The following is a 19,364-nucleotide window of genomic DNA, read 5'->3' on the forward strand; positions in this document are numbered from 1 at the left end:
ATCGTACTCGCCAGCCCTTGTAGACTCCGTCCTGTGGGAAGTCATTGACGATCTTCATTCCAGTCACAACTTTCCTCTACGCATTCACTTACTGGATGGACGATTACTTGAACAGAAGCCACCAAAAAGGTCAGCAGAACTAAATGGACGCTGTTTAGCGATGTGGCTGTGTTTGAGCACCACAACAGCGTCCAGGAAAGGGTGGACTACATCACACGAATGATCCATCATGCTGCGAACTTATCCATCCCGAGGTCGTCAGGTCATCTTAGAAGGCAATGTGTACGTTGTTGGATCAGTGAGAGCCACCCCGCTACTCTGCAATATGGGCCAGGTGTGCGGCAGCTCTTCCACAGTTTAAATACCGCTCAACAGCAGACAACCTCTCAGCATTTCGAGTTGCGAGAGCCAAGGTTCGACACGTGGTTACGGAGAGCAAGAAAAGGTCATGGAAAGCGTTCCTGGACTATCAGTAGTTCCACGTGTTCTACAAACGCATGGGAAGCCAGCAGGTGGACTTCAGGTAAACACAGTCGATTAGCAATAGCAACAGTTCTAAACGGGGGTGTCTCAAAGCAACGCCCACAGACATCACTCAGATGGTGGCCAAGCATTTTACTGCAACTACGGCCATTGCCAGCCAGGATCCAGCGTTTCGCCGCTACCGTCCAACTACTGAGAGTTGAAAGCTGGACTTCAGATTCCACAATTCTGAGTTTTGCAACTGCCTTGTCTCCTCGTGCTGGAATCGGCACTGTCTGAGATCATGATTCTTCATGTACCAAATCCGGTACTGCATGCTGCGATATTTGCCACAGCATGAAAGGAAATCCTCCTGGAATGTTTTAATCTATATGGCAGAAGGCAACTTCCCCAGCTTGTGGAGAGAGGCAATTTTGATCCCTCTCCTCAAACCAGGAAAAGAATGCACATGTTCAAGTAATTACTGGAGCATCCGCTGATTGTGTAGAAAGACCCTGGAGCGAATGATTAACCGTCGTCTGGTCTGGTTGTTAGAGACCAGGCAGCTCCTTAGAGACTCCCATTGTGGGTTCCGGAGATTTTTGTCCACTGTCGACAACCCGGCCCTTCTAGAGGCGGCTATTCAGCAATCTTTCACCTGCATACAGTCTCGGCATATTCTTTGACATGAGTAAGTCTTACAGCGCTACTTAGTGACACAGTATTCTCGGGCAACTCCATCAATGGACCTTTCGTAACCATCTACCCATCTACAAATGGTCTTTTGTCACCATGCGCTTTTTTATGACGTGAGTTTGTGATGTACTGTCGGATCGTTTTGAGCTGGAGAATGGTGTGCTTCAGGGCAGTGTTTTAAATGTTACCCTCGTAGCCACAGCCTTTAACAGTATTGCGTCTACGTAAGGAGTCGTGTACAGTTCGCCTTATTTGTGGACGATTTTCCTGTTTTCTGTTCCTCCTTAAGTGATACAATAGCGACCCGTCAGTTGCAGCTTGTAACCGTACGCTCCTGCGCACGATACTTATTAAAGCCTGTACTATGGTAAGTTGACGGGCTTCACCTTATAAGAAAGGATTTTGGTATATATGTTGACCGCGTGTACCTGAATGGAGGCAAAACCAGACTTTCACTCACTCATTAACAACAATGATGCGTCAAGCAAGTCTGAAGTGCAACTACACGTTAGGACGGACAAGAAACAACACAGCAGATGCTACCAAATTGTTAATAATACGATCGCCAGCCTAATTAGGCATTAACTGAGTTTCCTCCCTGTACAAGTTGATGCACATTCATATAAAACAACACGTAATAACACTGCATAATATGGTAAATTTTAGAACCAGAAAATATATTGAATTAATAATTTCACTTTCTGTACTAATATGGACAAGCCATAAATACACAACAATACACTATAATGTTTACTACAAACTTCGTACTGTCGATGGATCTGATTAAAATCGGGCATAGGTTACCCTAGAAATAGCACTTTCGAAACACACAAACAATGTCAATTTTGAAAAAAAGATAAAACACTAATAAATTTTGGTTTTATATTGACTTTAACTTTGCTGGTCAAATCAGTTCAGTACACTTCAGAATTTAAATGAATAGAAAAGAAAAGGGGGGGGGGGGGACCCTGAAACTGTTATGATCACTGTACTGAAATGTTTGATTATCGAAAATCGTTAAGCACTCAAGATTTCCCATATATGAGTTGCTACTCTTTTTGTCTTATTCATTTAACTACCATTATTTTTGTCTCAAATTAATTAGCCTTCATTACTAAACCAATTTCAACATTATCTTCCAACTTTGTCAGACCTATATTCGTCGTCGTCGTCGTCGGCTGATACTCGTATCCCAGTTTTCATTTCTCTCCTGAGATTTCCTTTGTCACGGTTCAGGCGTGGAAGTGTCGTTGATGGCTTAGCAATCCAATCCTAGCGTGGAACAGGCGGCCACAGACATTACAGCTGATGGAAGGTGGAGGACGTGGCTGAGCCTGGAGGAGTTTACGTCTCTGGCGTTTGTCATTCTCCATTCTTCGACGTTCCATTTCAAAGTTTTGAAGAGCATTTGAGGTAACTGAGCGCCAGCTTCCCCCTCGGCCAACTCTTGGTTTCTTCGACCCCAACGGTATTAGGTTTCCGAGGCCCAAGGGTGTCTTTCACTTTCCTCTCTAGTATCTATTATCTACCCTTCGACCCAACGGCGAAGCGAGCGGAAGAATAATCTTATATCCCAGGTTCTCAAAGATCGTGGAGGCGGAAGAGGTCATGCCAGACGAACTGGCTGTAAAGGCGCCGCTCAGCCATCATTGAGCTCGCGGCAGTTCGTTGCAGTTCTGGTACCTGAAGTCACATGTCACATACATATGTGCCGTGATGAATTGTTCCAGAATTATAGTGTGTGGGTCACTTCCTCGCAAGCTGTAATCCACCTTAAAGAAATTCACGCAAATGGCAATTTCTCCTGTCATTTTCTCTAAAGACCAATGGCGATGGGATAAGGACGATGGTAGCAGGCTCCGAGCGAGGCTGGAAGCTACTAGTCTGGACCTGCACACTGGCGGCAGGTGTGTGATGGTCGCCTTCCTGAGAACCCGTGTGACTACTCGGGAATCCGGTCCTGCATCTGCGACTGGGCAGGCCTATTTAGGATGACCGCTGCCCACCCTGAATGGGGAAGGCCCTAGAAAATGTGGGCTAAACATCGGAAGACCTATATTATTTACCAATATATTCATTAACAACAAAGGTCTTTAAACATCATTCTAACATAGATAGGTCTGCAGGTAATTATTATTAACATAAACTTTAAATCTTCATCTCGGGACTCTCGGATTGCACAACATGTGGAAAGGACCCTGTCTAGGTTAGAGATGAGGATAATTAAATGATAGGACAGTTCTGGTAAAAGTTAAGTTGTTATTGAAGAGTAAGGAACAAAAGTAACACTGGTCCACACGAATACAGTACTAAAAGTTTCAACCTGTTCGTATCGATGCGGCGGTTGGCGGGCGGCGAGATTGCGAGGCGCAGAGCACACATACACTCACAGCTATGGCTCTTGATGTATCGGCACTTTACTTCTTCATAGCGTCGCAATACTTTTCCATTTAGTGCCTATGGAATATTGTCATGCTGTATAGTCGTCGGAAACGGCACATCCGAGGCTCAATGAAACTACGTCTTCCAGGAGAGCCTCCTCGATCCAGAGCGTGTTTCTCAGACCGATGCCCAACTCCGACTACTACTGCTGAGCCCGTTATGCCGTGCCCGCCCGTGTGCATTTTCCCGCGCTCGCCTGCCATCCACCTTTTACCGCTCCCCTACAGACAGGGTATTCACCCGAGGTTCTGCATTCTACAGATCCTAATACATTACCTACGTATGGACCAGGCGCACAATTACAACTTTAACATCTTACAACAGTTTCAACATTTCTTACATTTCCATTTTGTTATAATATTGCTTGCAATTTGACATAAACATTAATATTCACATCGAAAATTGTTTGCAGTTCCTTTAACATAATGGCATGAAACAAAAAAGAAATGAAATCAGAACATCGATTATACCAATTTATCGAAAAACAGAAGCAAAATTTATTATATGTACAATAGTATAACGTTGTTGTTGTTACAAGCTTACAGTGTGGAGGTTTGAGGAGTGGGCTGTGAACACAGGTTTCTGCAGAAAAGTGAGTATGTACTCATTTTATTCGTTGCCTTCGAATTTTGATTTACCATTCTGGGCCTCATTCTTGACTCAAACTGTCGTCGTTAACGCATCTGAGAGACCTGAAAGCCAGAACACTGAATGCACTTGTGTGTGTGCCTGAGGGAGCAGAGAGGGCACGTTTGCTCCAATTTTATAGAGCTTTTGAGTAATCCTGGTTGACTATGGATGCACAACTTACGGGTCAGTGAGGCCTTCTTACCTGAAGATTATTGACGCTACTCACCATGAGGGTGTTAGGCTGGCCACAGGTACTTATAGGATCAGCTCCTACCCAGTCTGTGTGTTGAGGCTGGGTTTCCACCATTTACCTTATGGCGGCAACTCCTCATGGTGCGTCAGGCATGTATGTTCCTCGTAGCTCCGATTTCAGTGTAAGATAGAGCTGCTTGTTTGCCTCTGGAACGCCTTTTGTCCAGTCGTCCACGAGCGACATGGCCACTTGGGATTCGTGTATGGCAAGTGCTGGAGACACTAGGTGTGTAGCAAGTACAGCCCCAAATCCAGGGTTTTAACCACCTGCCAACGTAGTTACTGTAGAGGCACATAGCAGTTTTAGATTTCGTGCAGTACAGGGGAGGTGCGCTCCTGCATATGTTTCTAATACGTTACTTACGGACATTTCAACTGCGCACTACATCTTTAGAACTGTCTTTACGTCGGCGTCGAAACAGGGGGACTCTATTGACGGCTATGGTATTTTCCCTGATCGTATCCCTGAGATCCGACTGCCTCAAGACTGTGCTGTCTTCGATACGGAATTATATGCGATCTTGCCGGGACTGGAACGGAATGTGATTCGCGTATTAAATTTCTTGTCTATTCCGATTTTCTGAATGCTCCTCTCTCTCTACAACGTTTGTACCCAGCAGATAAAGTAGTCCAGAATGTCCAGGGTGTGGTGCTAACACCACACCCAAGTCCACGAAAGGGACGCTTAGTAGAGCGCAGAGCAGCACTAGTTGCAAAGTATCGCCTATAGGCATGGCGTCTGGTGTCCACGAATATGCCGTTATGTCACCGAGCCAGAAGATCGGTGCAATTGACGAGCTATTAAATGACATTGGGGCGGAATTAAAGGCCAAACACGTATCGAGTAGCGTACTGAATACGATAAGGAATAAAATATTCCCTTTGGCTTTCCAACTCACGTCAGCAGAAGCAAAGGTCGAGCTGCTGCAAGAGCAGAACAAAGATCTACTGCGCGAACTTCAGCACTCAGCTGACCCAGTTAAGGACCTTAGAATTGAGTCTCTCACAGAACAGGTCAACAAACTCGAGGAAGACAATACAAAACTCGCTGAAATAAACCAAGAGCTCAGGGACCAAATTAGGGATCTGACAGGAAAGGTTACTGAACAGGCACAGCAACAGGCCAAGACACTAACATACGCTGCGGCACTCTCCACCACACCCAAAGAACATAAACGCATTGAGGTGGCAAAAGCCAAGCAGGCAACCACTCTCTTCATAAAGTCTACCAACAACCAAGACACGAAAACAATAAAACAAACGTTGACAAAAAACATAAACCCAAGACGAGACAACCTACACATTAAGTCAATAAGAAACACGAATACAGCTGTGATTGTCGAAGCAGCAACACAGGAGGACTGTAGGAAAATAATAGAAAAGACGAAAGATATTGAGAATATCGCGTGTGAGGGGCCCAGAAAGCGGCAACCTTTGGTGATAGTCTATCGAGTGACAGACACTATCTCGGATAGAGAATTTCTTGAGTGTTTATACGACCAAAATCTCAGTGACGACTTCACAAAAGACGAATTCGACAAAGACGTGAAAATCAGATTCCGCACAGGGCCCAAAGGAAAGGGATACAACCACCAAGTGCTGGAAGTCACACCAAGAATTTATTGGTACCTCACCAAAAAAGGAAGGGTGTACATAGACTTCCAATCCCTATCTGTCAAAGACTATACGTCAGTGAGCCAGTGTTACAACTGTTGTGACCTTGGCCATACAACCAAAGCCTGCGCATACACAGGTACGACCTGTTCAAGGTGTGGCAAAAAGGGCCACAAACGCGCGGACTGTCGAGCATCAGAGCCCATCGATTGCATCCCTTGCAGGAACAGAAACCGAATTTGCAATAAGAGCAGGGGTGGCGTCTGCCAGACCTACAAACAGCTGCTTGATAGACTAATTGACAGTACTGACTATGGCAACTGAACACCCCCCTGAGTCAAACAACATGCTCCATAAATCAACCCCTGAAAAAATAAGATCATACAAGTCACCATCCACCAGGCACAGAAACCATCTACGTGCAATACTCTGGCGTAAGAGGCAAAAACTATTACCTGACGACTACCCCAACAATGGTCACATTCCAGGCTTGATACACAATACAAACCTGGAGGACAGCCATCGTGCAATCACTGAATACATAGACGACCTAACACTCACAGTACAAATGTCACCAGAAGCCGCCAAACGAATCAAAAGACAAATAATGTACTGGATGACATTCCAGACGACCCTTATGAACAGGATAGACGAACTCGAAGACGAACTACTGAGAATAGACATGATAACCCCAAATCCTGATACCGACAGACCAGAAAACCATACCACACATGACCAACCAAAGCAACTGCACAAAACAGCGTTGCTAACCACTCAAGATCACCCATCCACTCCAGCACAACGACGCACATACGACACTACAAAATGCGAAGGACGTATCAAACCAATCAAATTCATACAAGTCGAGACCTTGAACCCAACGGTGCTAAACACAACCGTAACGCAAGCAAGCACAACTGGAGTCCAAACGGAAAACATGAACAAATCAGACACCTCAGACTGTAATCAAATCAAACGCAAAATAACTCTCTCTGACTCACTGACAGAGGAAGAAGACGACGTCTATTATTGCCCTTACGCCAGAGATTGTAGTGTTCATAATAATGATATTCGAAACAGTAATACCGACCTTGAACAGGCCACAGCGCCGGCAGACATCACGAATGCCACACAAAAAGCCGCAGCAACAACCGCAACAAAAGTCTGCGGAGGGTCTGGCAACAGAGGCGACAGTGCGCATATCATACCAAAAGCTGTTATGTCTGTCACAGGTAGCGCAGACGAGCAGTCAAGTGGGAACCAAATCACGTCAAATCAATGCAGAATGGAGGCACAAACAACCAACACATCTGATACACATCAAGACTGCACAAACGAAACACACACAAAAAACAAACGAATCATCGCAGCCTTTAGGAAACTAAAACCGCATAGGAAACCCAAACAGCCTAAGAGAGTCCCGAAAGTGAAAGCGTGTGACGACCAATCGCGGCAATCGCAGGCTGCCTCAAAACCTAGTGATACGAAAGTGCATACCCCTGATGATACCAACACCTTCGCAGCCTCCCAACCAACAACCTCAATGCCGACGCCCAAGGAAACCCCCACAACAACCAACGAGAAAGTCAATCCAGCGCCCCCCGCAGAGGTGCACAACAACGCCACTACACCATCACGACACGTCACGGCTGCAGAGACGCCAACACACGCCATCGACACCGATAGTTTTAGTTACGACAAGCTAGATATAAATGTAAAATTAAGTAGGCTAGAAAAAAGAGACATCTTAGAGACGGCACAGCGGATGCTCATCCGCACCCTACACCCGTACGGCCAATCTGTTTGTTTCCGTACATCAGAGCAAACCGATAGACTGATTCTCAAAACGGAGAATATTCCAACAGATCCAGACAGCCTACTAGACCTGCTCATGCAGGTGTGCGCCCGCAGGGAGGAATCATTCGATATGGACAAGCTTTACAAGGATCACGTAAGGGCTCATGGGAGAACATACTTCGATTACAGTCAAACTGGCAGCAAGTGCTACGCCACAGTTAAACACCCAAACTGCTAATAGCACAGCTTAATGCTATGCGGAGTATACTTGTAAATTCGGAGCTCCCACGGGTCCTACGTGAACTAAAAAGTGACATTCTGTGCATACAGGAGCCCTACACTAGACAAGGGCATATCCCCAACTTTCCTCCAAGTGCGATGACAGTTGCGGAGGGGACAGGCTGCATGGCATCTGTCATAATCCTAAACAAAGAAATACATCCAGTCAAAATTACAGAACTCTGTTCCGAGCACCTAGTTACAGTTGAAGTCACACACAAGGGGGATACTTGGATCATCGCGTCGCTGTACGCCCAATTCTGTCATTGCATCAAATCATACGCAGACCTCATCAGAGATGTTGCGCAATACGCTGGCAACAAAAAACTTCTCATCTGTGCAGACATAAATGCCAGATCAACCCTGTGGCATTCAGACAGAACTGACGACAGAGGTAGAATAATAAATGACATCATCCAAGAAAACAGACTACACGTACTCAACAAGGAAGGACATCACCCGACTCACATCGGACACAACGGTCATTCATCAAACATAGACATCACCCTCGTTAATAATGCCGCCATCAACCACGTACGAGACTGGACCGTACATGACCAGATCACTGCTAGCGACCACAACATCATCACACTAACCTTAAGTGGCACACCAAACGTCAACACAGAAACACTACCCAAAAGACTATTATTTGACAAAACAGACTGGGACAGGGTTAGACAAAAAATACATGAGCACATACCGCAAGACATCACCGGCAGTGTTGATTACAGAGCACACATGCTGACAGATATCATTACACACACACAGAACACCTGCATACCCACACAAAGAATGACAAAACACCAAAATATTCCCTGGACTACACAATTAACACGACTCAAACAAGACTCAAAACGTAAACGTAAACTTTACCAACGAGCAATTTCAGATAGAGAAAGACAATTACGACTACACGACTACCGGCTTGCCAAGGATAAATATAAACTTGAGCTGAATAAGACCAGAAAAGACCATTGGAACAGCCATGTAGCAGCACAAACACAACTAAACATTTGGGGGGAACCATACAAAATCGTGACAGAGAAAATTAAGAGCCCACTGGTTCTGGGAACGCTGCGACAGGAGGATGGTGAGATGACTAAGGGCTGGAGACGCACAGCGGAGTTTCTGCTGAGCAAACTCCTGCCCGACGACATCGCAGACACAGACACACCACAACATGCAGCACTGAGACGCGAAGTAGACACAGTATACACCACACCAAACGTCACCTGTCCATTTGCGCAGGAAGAAGTGGCGACAGCGATCTCAGAACTCAAAAACAAAAAGGCGCCTGGACCGGATGGTATCCACTCTGAGGTACTGAAACAAATTGCACCGCAGATCACCCCGTTACTCACAACGTTGTTAAACGATGCATTAAGGCTGGGCCGTGTGCCTGCAGTGTGGAAGACCTCGAAGGCGGTTATCATCAAAAAGGCTCCAGACAAAGACCCATCAGACCCCAAGTCATACAGACCAATTTGCCTTATCAATACACTCGGTAAAGTACAAGAAAAACTACTCTGCAAAAGACTACAAGCACACCGAACACTACGGGGACTGACACCACACCAATACGGCTTCAGGGAAGGGAAATCTATAGACGACGCAATTAACAAAGCACTCCAAATAGTACACGACACACCCTCTAAATACACACTTGCAATTATGATAGACATCTCAGGTGCCTTCGACAACCTCTGGTGGCCGGCCTTGTTCAAGAGGCTCAGACACCTGCAGGTACCGGAGTCTCTGTATAATAGTTTCATGGATTACTGCAGAGACAGAACGGTCGTTTGGCAAATGGACAACCAGAAAGTGATTAAACGAATTACAAAAGGCTGTCCACAAGGGTCGATCTGCGGCCCCATCTTCTGGGACATAGTTATAGAACCGCTCCTACAGTTACTAGAGGAGCACATCTTGACAGATGGAGCTGTCGCTTATGCTGATGATCTACTCGTCGTAGTTTCAGCAAATAACCGTGCCCAGCTAGAAGAAAGAGCCAATGGAACACTTAGGACAATAACCCAATGGTGCACAGATAATAAATTAAAGATAGCAGGAAACAAAACAACTTATACATTGCTAAAGGGTATCCTGCGCAGGAACCCAATAGTCAAAATTGGGTACACAAACATAAAAAGACTAGCAGTCACACGCTATCTAGGAGTATACATTGATGAACGATTGAACTTCCACGAACACATGCGAACATGCACAAACAAAGCAGAAAAGATACTACACAAACTGGCTAGGCTAAATTCGGAACAATTCAGACTACCCCTGTCAGTGACACGAACATACCGTTGCGCTCTCTTCGAGTCGGTACTATGCTTTGCTGCCAGTACGTGGGCCCACAGGTTAAATCTCTCAACCAACAGAACCATTGTACGTCGAGGCCAAAGAAGTGTTCTACTTCGACTAACAGGGGCATTCAACACAACATCAAATGACGCACTATGTGTCGTCATGGGAATTTTCCCCATAGATATCACCATCAGGTACCGCGCAGCAATGTACTGGCTTAGGATGGGGAGAATAGACCAGGTTCGGCAGATCACTGGTGTACCGATTGAGACAACACGCCAACTCAGAGCATGGCGAGTGGATACCTGGCAGAGCGAGTGGGCCAACAGCGATAAGGGCCGCCGTGTCTACAACTTCTTCCCTGACATCCGGGAAAGACTAAAACTAAAACATATTGATCCCAGCCGCGGTATGGTACATTTAATCACAGGACATGGCCCTTATCCCACGCACCTGTACCGCGTGAGTCTGCAGCAGACTAATAGATGCACATGCGGGGAAGAAGGTTCCCCTGAACACACTGTCTTCTTCTGCGGACAACGCACGAACATAAGACACACAGTACACATAAATCGCCTGAACACACAGAACGAACTACATGCCATAATACGCGACCCGGAAAGGTGGACTGAACTCAACAAACTAACGGACGAAATCTCGAAGATCTAACAAATAGAATACTTGCGCAACAGACCCTACCGATGGCAAGTCGGTCCAAACAGACGTCACGATGTCCAGGGGGATACAGATATGATTAGCACCACGAGTAATGAAGAAGAAACAGATACAGACCAGGGCACCAACACAGATATTGAAGCGTCCAGCGCGGATGATCCATAGTGCCAACCAAGTCAAATTCAAAGAACAGAGTGGAACAACCGACAACAGGTGTACAAGTCACACACAATCCTAAAAACAGATTGCACCGTATATATAAATAGTTTACAGCATCTCCATGTCCAATAAGAGCTTAAAGCTAGGTACCTCTTCAAGGGACCTACACCTTCCGTTAAGAGGCAGCGCACAGTCTGTATGGAAGGATCTTAATTGTGGTCCCTCTCTTTTGAGCCCAACCCGACGGATACCTATGGTAGATCGGGGAAAACCACCGCTCAGGCTGTGTTGCTGGCGGGGCCGGAAGGTGCTAACTGCCACACCACGTATCATTGTAAGTCTCATTGGCTCAGTGTGAACTGTTTGTACAACCAACCTACACAGCCTATACCTCATCCTCCACTATACTAAGAACCTCTCATCTGAAGCTTAAAGTTGGGCACCTCTTCAAGGGACCTACGCCCCCCTGGTAAGAGGCGGCGCACGTCCTGGATGGAAGGATCTTAATTGTGGTTCCTCTCTTTTGAGCCCAACCCGACGGATACCTATGGTAGATCGGGGAAAACCACCGTTCAGGTCGTGTTGTCGGCGGGGCCGGGAGGTGCTTGCACCTGATGTACTCTACTAGGAGCCTTGCAGGCTCAACACAAACCGTTAGCGTCATTACCTTATTACTTTTACCACGAGTACCCTTTCATTAGCAACTTTGAGCCAAGCACAAAATCAGTTACCTCTCTATTGTATATCGTAAATAGTTTAGCAGGCTGGACATGGAGGTCTTAGTCCTAGTTTCTAGCTTTAACGTACCCTAATCTCTTCTAGTTAAGGTAGTTTTTAGGATGGTAGATGTTAAAGGCATGGTGAGCAACGGCCAGCGTCTTGAGGGTCATTCCAAGACCCGGGCCGCCGCCCACAACCAGGTGACGGGCCATATTATACCTATAACTTCTCTATTCAGTTCTCTTCCTTCCTTCTTTCTAAATATTTAATTTCGTTTTGTTTATTAATATCTTACTTGATTTTGTATTAGTTATAAATTTTTCTAATGCTGCACAAAAAAAAAAAAAAAAAACAAATGGATCTAAACAGAGCCCGCCTCCACGTGGCGGGACACGGGCAACGGTGTGAGTGGGGACGGGAGCCGGGGTGGTGTTACTTTCAGTCACTCCGGACCCCGGACCCAGTCACAGCGGCTAAGTGGCAATATACGACCCACCATAAGAAATTAGACGGTGGGTCATAAAATATAAGCAGCTAGTGAAAAAAAAAAAAAAAAAAAAGAAAAGAAAAAAAGTGTCCAGGATGCTCTCCTCCAGCTGCAATGACTAGGGTAGGAGGCGTCTTTCTGCTAGGTAGCAGGGCACGTAAGTACTTCGGCGAATGAAAGGGTGGACCTACCAGCCAAGGAGGCGTGTCGTGATGCTCTGTTAGATCGGTGTGCCATCCCCCTGCATGCTGTCTCTTCGGTGTTGAGATACAGAGTCTTGTGTCGACGGGAGGATGTATGGCTGCAAATGACAGGCTCATGCTCCCTACTCACCTGACCTGGCTCCTAGAGACTTTTGGCTTTTTCCAACAATGAAAGACACTCTCCGTGGCCGCACATTCACCAGCCGTGCTGCTATTGCCTCAGCGATTTTCCAGTTGTCAAAACAGACTCCTAAAGAAGCCTTCGCCGCTGCCATGGAATCATGGCGTCAGCGTTGTGAAAAATGTGTACGTCTGCAGGGCGATTACGTCGAGAAGAAACGCCAGTTTCATCGATTTCGGGTGAGTAGTTAATTAGAAAAAAAAATCGGAGGCCTTAGAATTTGAATGCACCTCGTAGGACTAATAAAAGTAAGATTCCATAATAGCGGATTCCAGTAGAAGATTCAGTTTTAGTTTGTACAGACACGCCTAGTTACGAATGAACAGGTGTCTGCTGATATGAGCGAGCGAGCGAGCTCAGGGCAACCTTCGTGACGTAGGCGCCAGGGCCTGTCTTTCTCGAAGGCCTCGGCAGTCCGTAGCTGACGTCACACCACCCGACGCCAGGTAGTCGCCTACTGTGGGAGCAACGTGGAACGTTCGAGGGGCTTCCTATGCTGGAGCAATGGGGGGCAACCGCATATCCCGCACAGTATGCTGTTGAAGGCTGCTATTAAGCTTTAGCTTCCAACCGTACCGATGGTCTTGCTTGTACTGAGAGCAGTCATTTAATAATTTCAACAACTTTAATAATCATGTATGAGAGTAGTTAGCTGTTTTATTAGAACTTCTTTTATTGAACTTTTATTAGATGTTGAGATGGACCAATCAGAAGCGAGGAGGAGGAGGACACATTCACGAAACGGTGGCTAAGCGGCTGCAGGATTCGCTGTTGGGACTGGCGTGTAAAGTCGTATGTTGTAAGTGGTAGGAGACTGAGTGACGCTGAAATGTTTCGTGTCATGTTACTAGAATTTATGTAAACTGAATGCTGAAGCATATTGCGTCCAGTGACACTGTTATTCACGGTGTCCAGGAAATATTTAAACTTTCAAAACTTACTTTTACTGCCTGTGTGCGCCTGTAGGCTCTTCACGGCAAAGTTTGAATAACTCTGGAGGGGTATTTGTGGCTTCCTAAGTCAGTGTCCGTTTCTTTATTTCGACCGAGTCATAATTTGAAATTTTATTTTTTGCAGCTCTGTTCGTCCTTGCCCCATTCAATATAGTAGAAACGAACTGGTGACCCGCTGAGAAGACGAATCCAATGGCCAGTAGCTACAAACGGCATCCATGGGACATCTATAGAAGACACCAGGTGAGCTAAAACACCTCGAGGTAATCAGTGAAGATACAGAGCAGAAATGCAACCCAGTGTTAGGGACTTCAGTTTCATAGTGTCCGTGTTATTATCGTGTAACCTAAACGGTGAAATTCAGTGCCGGATGGTGTAATGTGTGGAAGCGGAAGTATACATACCAATTTTCAGTAGTGTATAGTAGGAACTGAGCATATGCCTTGGAGACCACCGTTTTGGTGATAAAAAGGTTTAATAATCTGCAGTGCACATCACGTTCAACTGCTTGTTTTCACTTCGCTATTTTTTCACTGTATTTGAGTTATATTTCGACCTGGTGCTTGTATCAACTACAGTGAATGAACTGGCCAAAGCTGCATCTTCCCGACTGAACATTCTCTTTCCAGCCGCTAGTGAAAGGTTGTTATAAAACTCAACAGGAGTAATGGACAATTCTTTAGTTTCGTTGCTGACAGGTTCACAGCTTGCTCATAAAAACTTCCCGGGCTATCTTACAGAGCGGTAAATGTGTTAACCAACATCTGAGGCTCTGTGGAAGCCAGAAGTAAGTCTACATCTCGGTATTGTAATTTCTCGCTCACGTCTGAAAGTTCTTGAAATGCACATCAACGCCAAATCTAAAACAAAACACGTCGATGAGCAGTCCTTCATACTTGCATCTGTCCGAAGACGTGTTGGGTCTTCCTTAGCTGCTGCAAAATGGTCTGCAAGAACCTCCTAATTCTCCCAAAACGCTGAAACTACGAAAACTGGACGAAACCCACCTTGTGTCTAACACTGTTGCAGTTTTCAACAAGTGGACACCAGTCTCGTCTGCAAGCAAACGCACCTCTCGGCTGTTGTTTGGTGAGGTTTGTCAGGGCCGGTCCGTGTTCCGAATGTGCTCCTGCCGTGTCGCGCCGCATGCGTTCCCACGCCCACAGAGCATGCCGCGTGTGAGCTGTGCTCAATCGCCAGTGGAGCAAACAGACGAGGAGGTTGTTGTTGTCCTCGGCACTTATTTAGTTTAGTTGAGCAGAAAACAAGAGTCGGAAAGAAAGAAACGTCGTTACTGGGTTCACCCTCTATTCAGAGCCAGAGGAAATGGAGAATTCCATTCGATATTTAATAGTCTCGCTGATGATCCTGTGAAATTTGTGAAATACTTTAGAATGAGATTTACTAAATTCAAGAATTTATTGCAATCCCTTCTTCCTGAGCTTCAGAAAAAATACGCGACAGCGTGTTTCAGATGAAGAAAGACTGGCTGTAACACTAACGTAAGAACTTCTAACAGCACTTAACACTAATTTTATATTTTATTATGTCTTGCGTATTTACACTTTTACTCTTGATTATTTATTGTTTTCTTCTCTCTATTAATTCGTTTCAACTTACTTTCTTAGAAGTACCTTGCTACCGGGGATTCTCAAGTTTCTATTAACTTCAGTTACAGAATATCCCCTGCATTCATATATGGATCGTCATTTCCGCATGTAAGCTCATATGGAAGCTTTAGTCGGCTGTTGAAATGCCGCAGCCAACTCAGGCAATGTCCGTTGTGCATTCCGACGGACTTGGCCAATTCCAGCCGGACAATGAGGCACCCCACACATCCGCAATTGCTGCAGAGTGGCTCCAGGAACACTCTTCTGAGTTTAAACCTTTCCGCTGGCCACCAAACTCTCCAGACATGACATGCTGTTCAGAAGATATCTCCACCCCCTCGTGCTCTAACGGATTTATGGATAGCCTTGCAGGATTCATGGTGTCAGTTCCTGTTGTAACTGCGACCATGACGGTCACGGCGTAGCACTGACGGAAGGCGCGGCGGGACCCGCGGAGAGGCCCGCGAAAAACAACACAACGGAAGAGGACGGACACGACCAGCGTAGGACGGAAAGAATACGACAAGGCCGAACAACAGAGTCACAAGGAAACAAACTCGTACACGAACCAGGAAGTAAGCAGTCTAACGCAAAGCGAGGTGTAAACCGACGTAAGCGAGATCAGACTGACTGGTTGAGCTTTCTTTTTTTTCCTTTATTGAGTTTCGATTCCCCCTAAAGGGGGCGGGCTGGCAGCAGCTTATTACGCCGCTCTTCAGCCGAGTGACGCGACAACTAAAACAAGAATAAAATAATACATACATAAGGAGATAAAAAAGGGGAACATAAAACAGAGTACGGGGAGAAAATGGAGGTAAAAATACACTGACATGTAGACGTTGATTGGGGACAGTTAAAAAAGTCACCAGAAAGTTAAAAAACACAGTTAGCGATTCTTAAAACACAGAGAAGACACTGGATGCGCATGCACAGGTTAAAAGTTGGCCACAGTATTTAAAAAACTCCGAAACAACACACTTAAAACCCAATTGGAGCACACACGACGAAGAATGAAACTATAGTCTGTCTGTAAACTGAAGAGCGAGCAAGCGAGTCCCCACTCTGCCTACCCTGCTACGTCACAGGGCGCTTCTACAGGCTGTTTCACAACGTAGTACCGGCCCTGCGGCGGTGCGCGCTTCATATCTGTGGCGACGCCGCGTACAGATACGTCCCGGCTGTGTTTATTTTTAGACAAATGCATTAAGAGTATAAGGAAAACAAAAGACGATAGCTTCTTCGAAACAAAACATTATAGAGTAAATAATATTAACATAAGAACGGAAGTCAGTATTCTACTACAAACATAGAACCGAATGCCTCTTCATGTGAATGTATGTTCCTCTATTCGTAAGACGAACCAGATATAGTGCAATCAACCTGTAGAATTTAAGGCTTATTCTTACTAAAATGTAGAAGTTTTCTTTAAAGGGTCTGCATTGGAACTTAACAATTCTTGCAACACGAAGAGTGTTTAAAAAGTAAGCAGAAATTTATAATTCCGTGTTTTGTATTAGTTCAGTTTGCACTGCTTTTTTTGCCACTCTCTTCGTAAACATGTCTGAAAAGTATCTGTGCAATGTTTTGCATATTGGGTATTTACCCAGTTCTCAGTTGTCAAATGGTTCAAATGGCTCTGAGCACTATGGGACTCAACATCTTAGGTCATAAGTCCCCTAGAACTTAGAACCACTTAAACCTAACTAACCTAAGGACATCACACACACCCATGCCCGAGGCAGGATTCGAACCTGCGACCGTAGCAGTCCCGCGGTTCCGAACTGCAGCGCCAGAACCGCTAGACCACCGCGGCCGGCTCTCAGTTGTCAAAAAAGTTATATGTGTTTTGGTAGCATCAACTATTATTTGTTTTGTATAAAAATAGATTAGAGAATCTGTACTAAATTTTGTTATAAGAATGGAATAAAGTGTGTCAAATTTTTAGGAATGTTAAATATTGCTTTTGGTGAGTCTCTTATGAGTAAACCCAGAACACACAAGTGGTATAAACATTTCAAAGCAGGCCTTAAAGGACAGCAGTTTTACAAGAATGGGTGAGATTAAAAATGCAGTCAAAAGGCCTATGAACTATCCCGAGGAAATAATTCCTAAAGTGTTTTGGGAATTGGAAAAAGCACTGGCATAAGTGTATAGCATGTACTGGGGAATATTTTGAATAGGATAACATTGTTGTAGATTAACAAGTAAAGTTCTTACCAAAAAATAAAAATTAATATGTGAACTTACCTTGTATGTCAAGCTTTTTACATAGAAGTCCAGAATCGGTATACGTGTCTCGAAAGAAATTTCAGTAGTGTTTAGATTAGCTATTGCACACATGTTTTAAGCAATATTCCTTAGAATCATGTGAATAGTAACCGAGATAGAGTTTTAGTGACAGAGTATATTCAAATGCTGCTGTTCTCTAGGCATTAAATGTATTACATGATTGAATCACGTTCTGCTAGCGAAACGTTAATTGATTTTACCATGAAGCTCTCAAGTTATTCCTGGTTTTGTACAACAAGTGATAATGGTATTTATTGCTTTGGACAACATTTGACTGTATTTATCTTGGAAAATCTTTTACTACCATGTACTACATTTCTACCAAAAGAAATTTCATAGTGTATGAGCAGAGTCAGGCTTGAAAGAACACACAACATATTTTTCAAAAAAATATTCATTGCCTGTTTACATACATCGTATTTTAGAGGTCATCATCAACATTGTCACTATCATTACTGTCGTCGTCGTCGTCGTCCTCGTCGTCATCACTTTCTAAATTAATAACTATAGCGTCTGTTATGTCTTCCATAACCCCATCCTTAACCCAATATTCTCTTTCAAGTTTCTCCACATGGAGGCAGTATGCACTCCAGTCATCTTGACTTATCGTTTCAAAACCTGTAACAATTAGGACAAGTTTTTGTATACGCTCTCTTTCGGTTACGGCAAAATTTAGTTCGGAATAAAACATGGAAGCTCAGAAAATGTCTACATACCTTCTTTCACCAACTGCAGCAACTTCGTCATGCAAATATCTCCAAGAATATTTCTTCCTCTGACGAAATTCTTGAGCTTTGCCCACGCCATTTCAATTGGATTTAAGTCACAGTTGTATGGTGGAAGTCGCAGCACAGTGTGTCCATGGGCTTCAAGTATTTTATTAATTTCAAATACTTTGTCTTCCGGCTTATGTTGTTTAATTAAATCAAATAATTTTGTTTTTCTCATTGTCAACTCAGCTTCCATCTTATTTTTTAATAACCATTCAATCATTTCGCTTTTATTCGAGGACCTAGTTGGAGCTTTGTTGTGTTCCTTGTTGTGATATGAAGCGTTGTCCATAACAATAACACAGTTCGGTGGCAGATTCGGAATCACTTTATTCGATATCCAATTAGAAAAATTTTCGTAGTTCATTTGCCCATGGTAGTCTCCTGTTGCACAACCCGCTTTATAAACCAACTGTGCGTTGGGTAAGAACCCATCTTTTGATCCAATATTCACCACTATAATCCTATTGCTTCCGCTAACATTGTCCATAATGCCCTCAACGCCAGGGCCCTGCCAACATTTTCTGTAAGTAATGTTATTGTCCACCCAAGTTTCATCAATATAAAAGAATTTTCTGCCTAGCTCCCTTAATTTCCTCACTTGGATCAGATACTTACATCGCCAGTCAATTATATCCGTTCTTTCTACGAGAATCTTTCGTTTACTTACAGATCTTTTCCAGGTAAATCCCATTTCACGCAATGTCTTGTGTAAAACATCTTTCTGCCAAGGAAAATGTATTTTTTGTTTCACGGCATTAAGCAATTTCCGTAATGTCGGCACTATTTTTTGGTTTATGTAAAAGTCCTCCATCGTTTGTCGAATGACTGA

Source organism: Schistocerca piceifrons, chromosome 6, assembly GCF_021461385.2.
Source record: "Schistocerca piceifrons isolate TAMUIC-IGC-003096 chromosome 6, iqSchPice1.1, whole genome shotgun sequence".
Taxonomy (NCBI): domain Eukaryota; kingdom Metazoa; phylum Arthropoda; class Insecta; order Orthoptera; family Acrididae; genus Schistocerca; species Schistocerca piceifrons.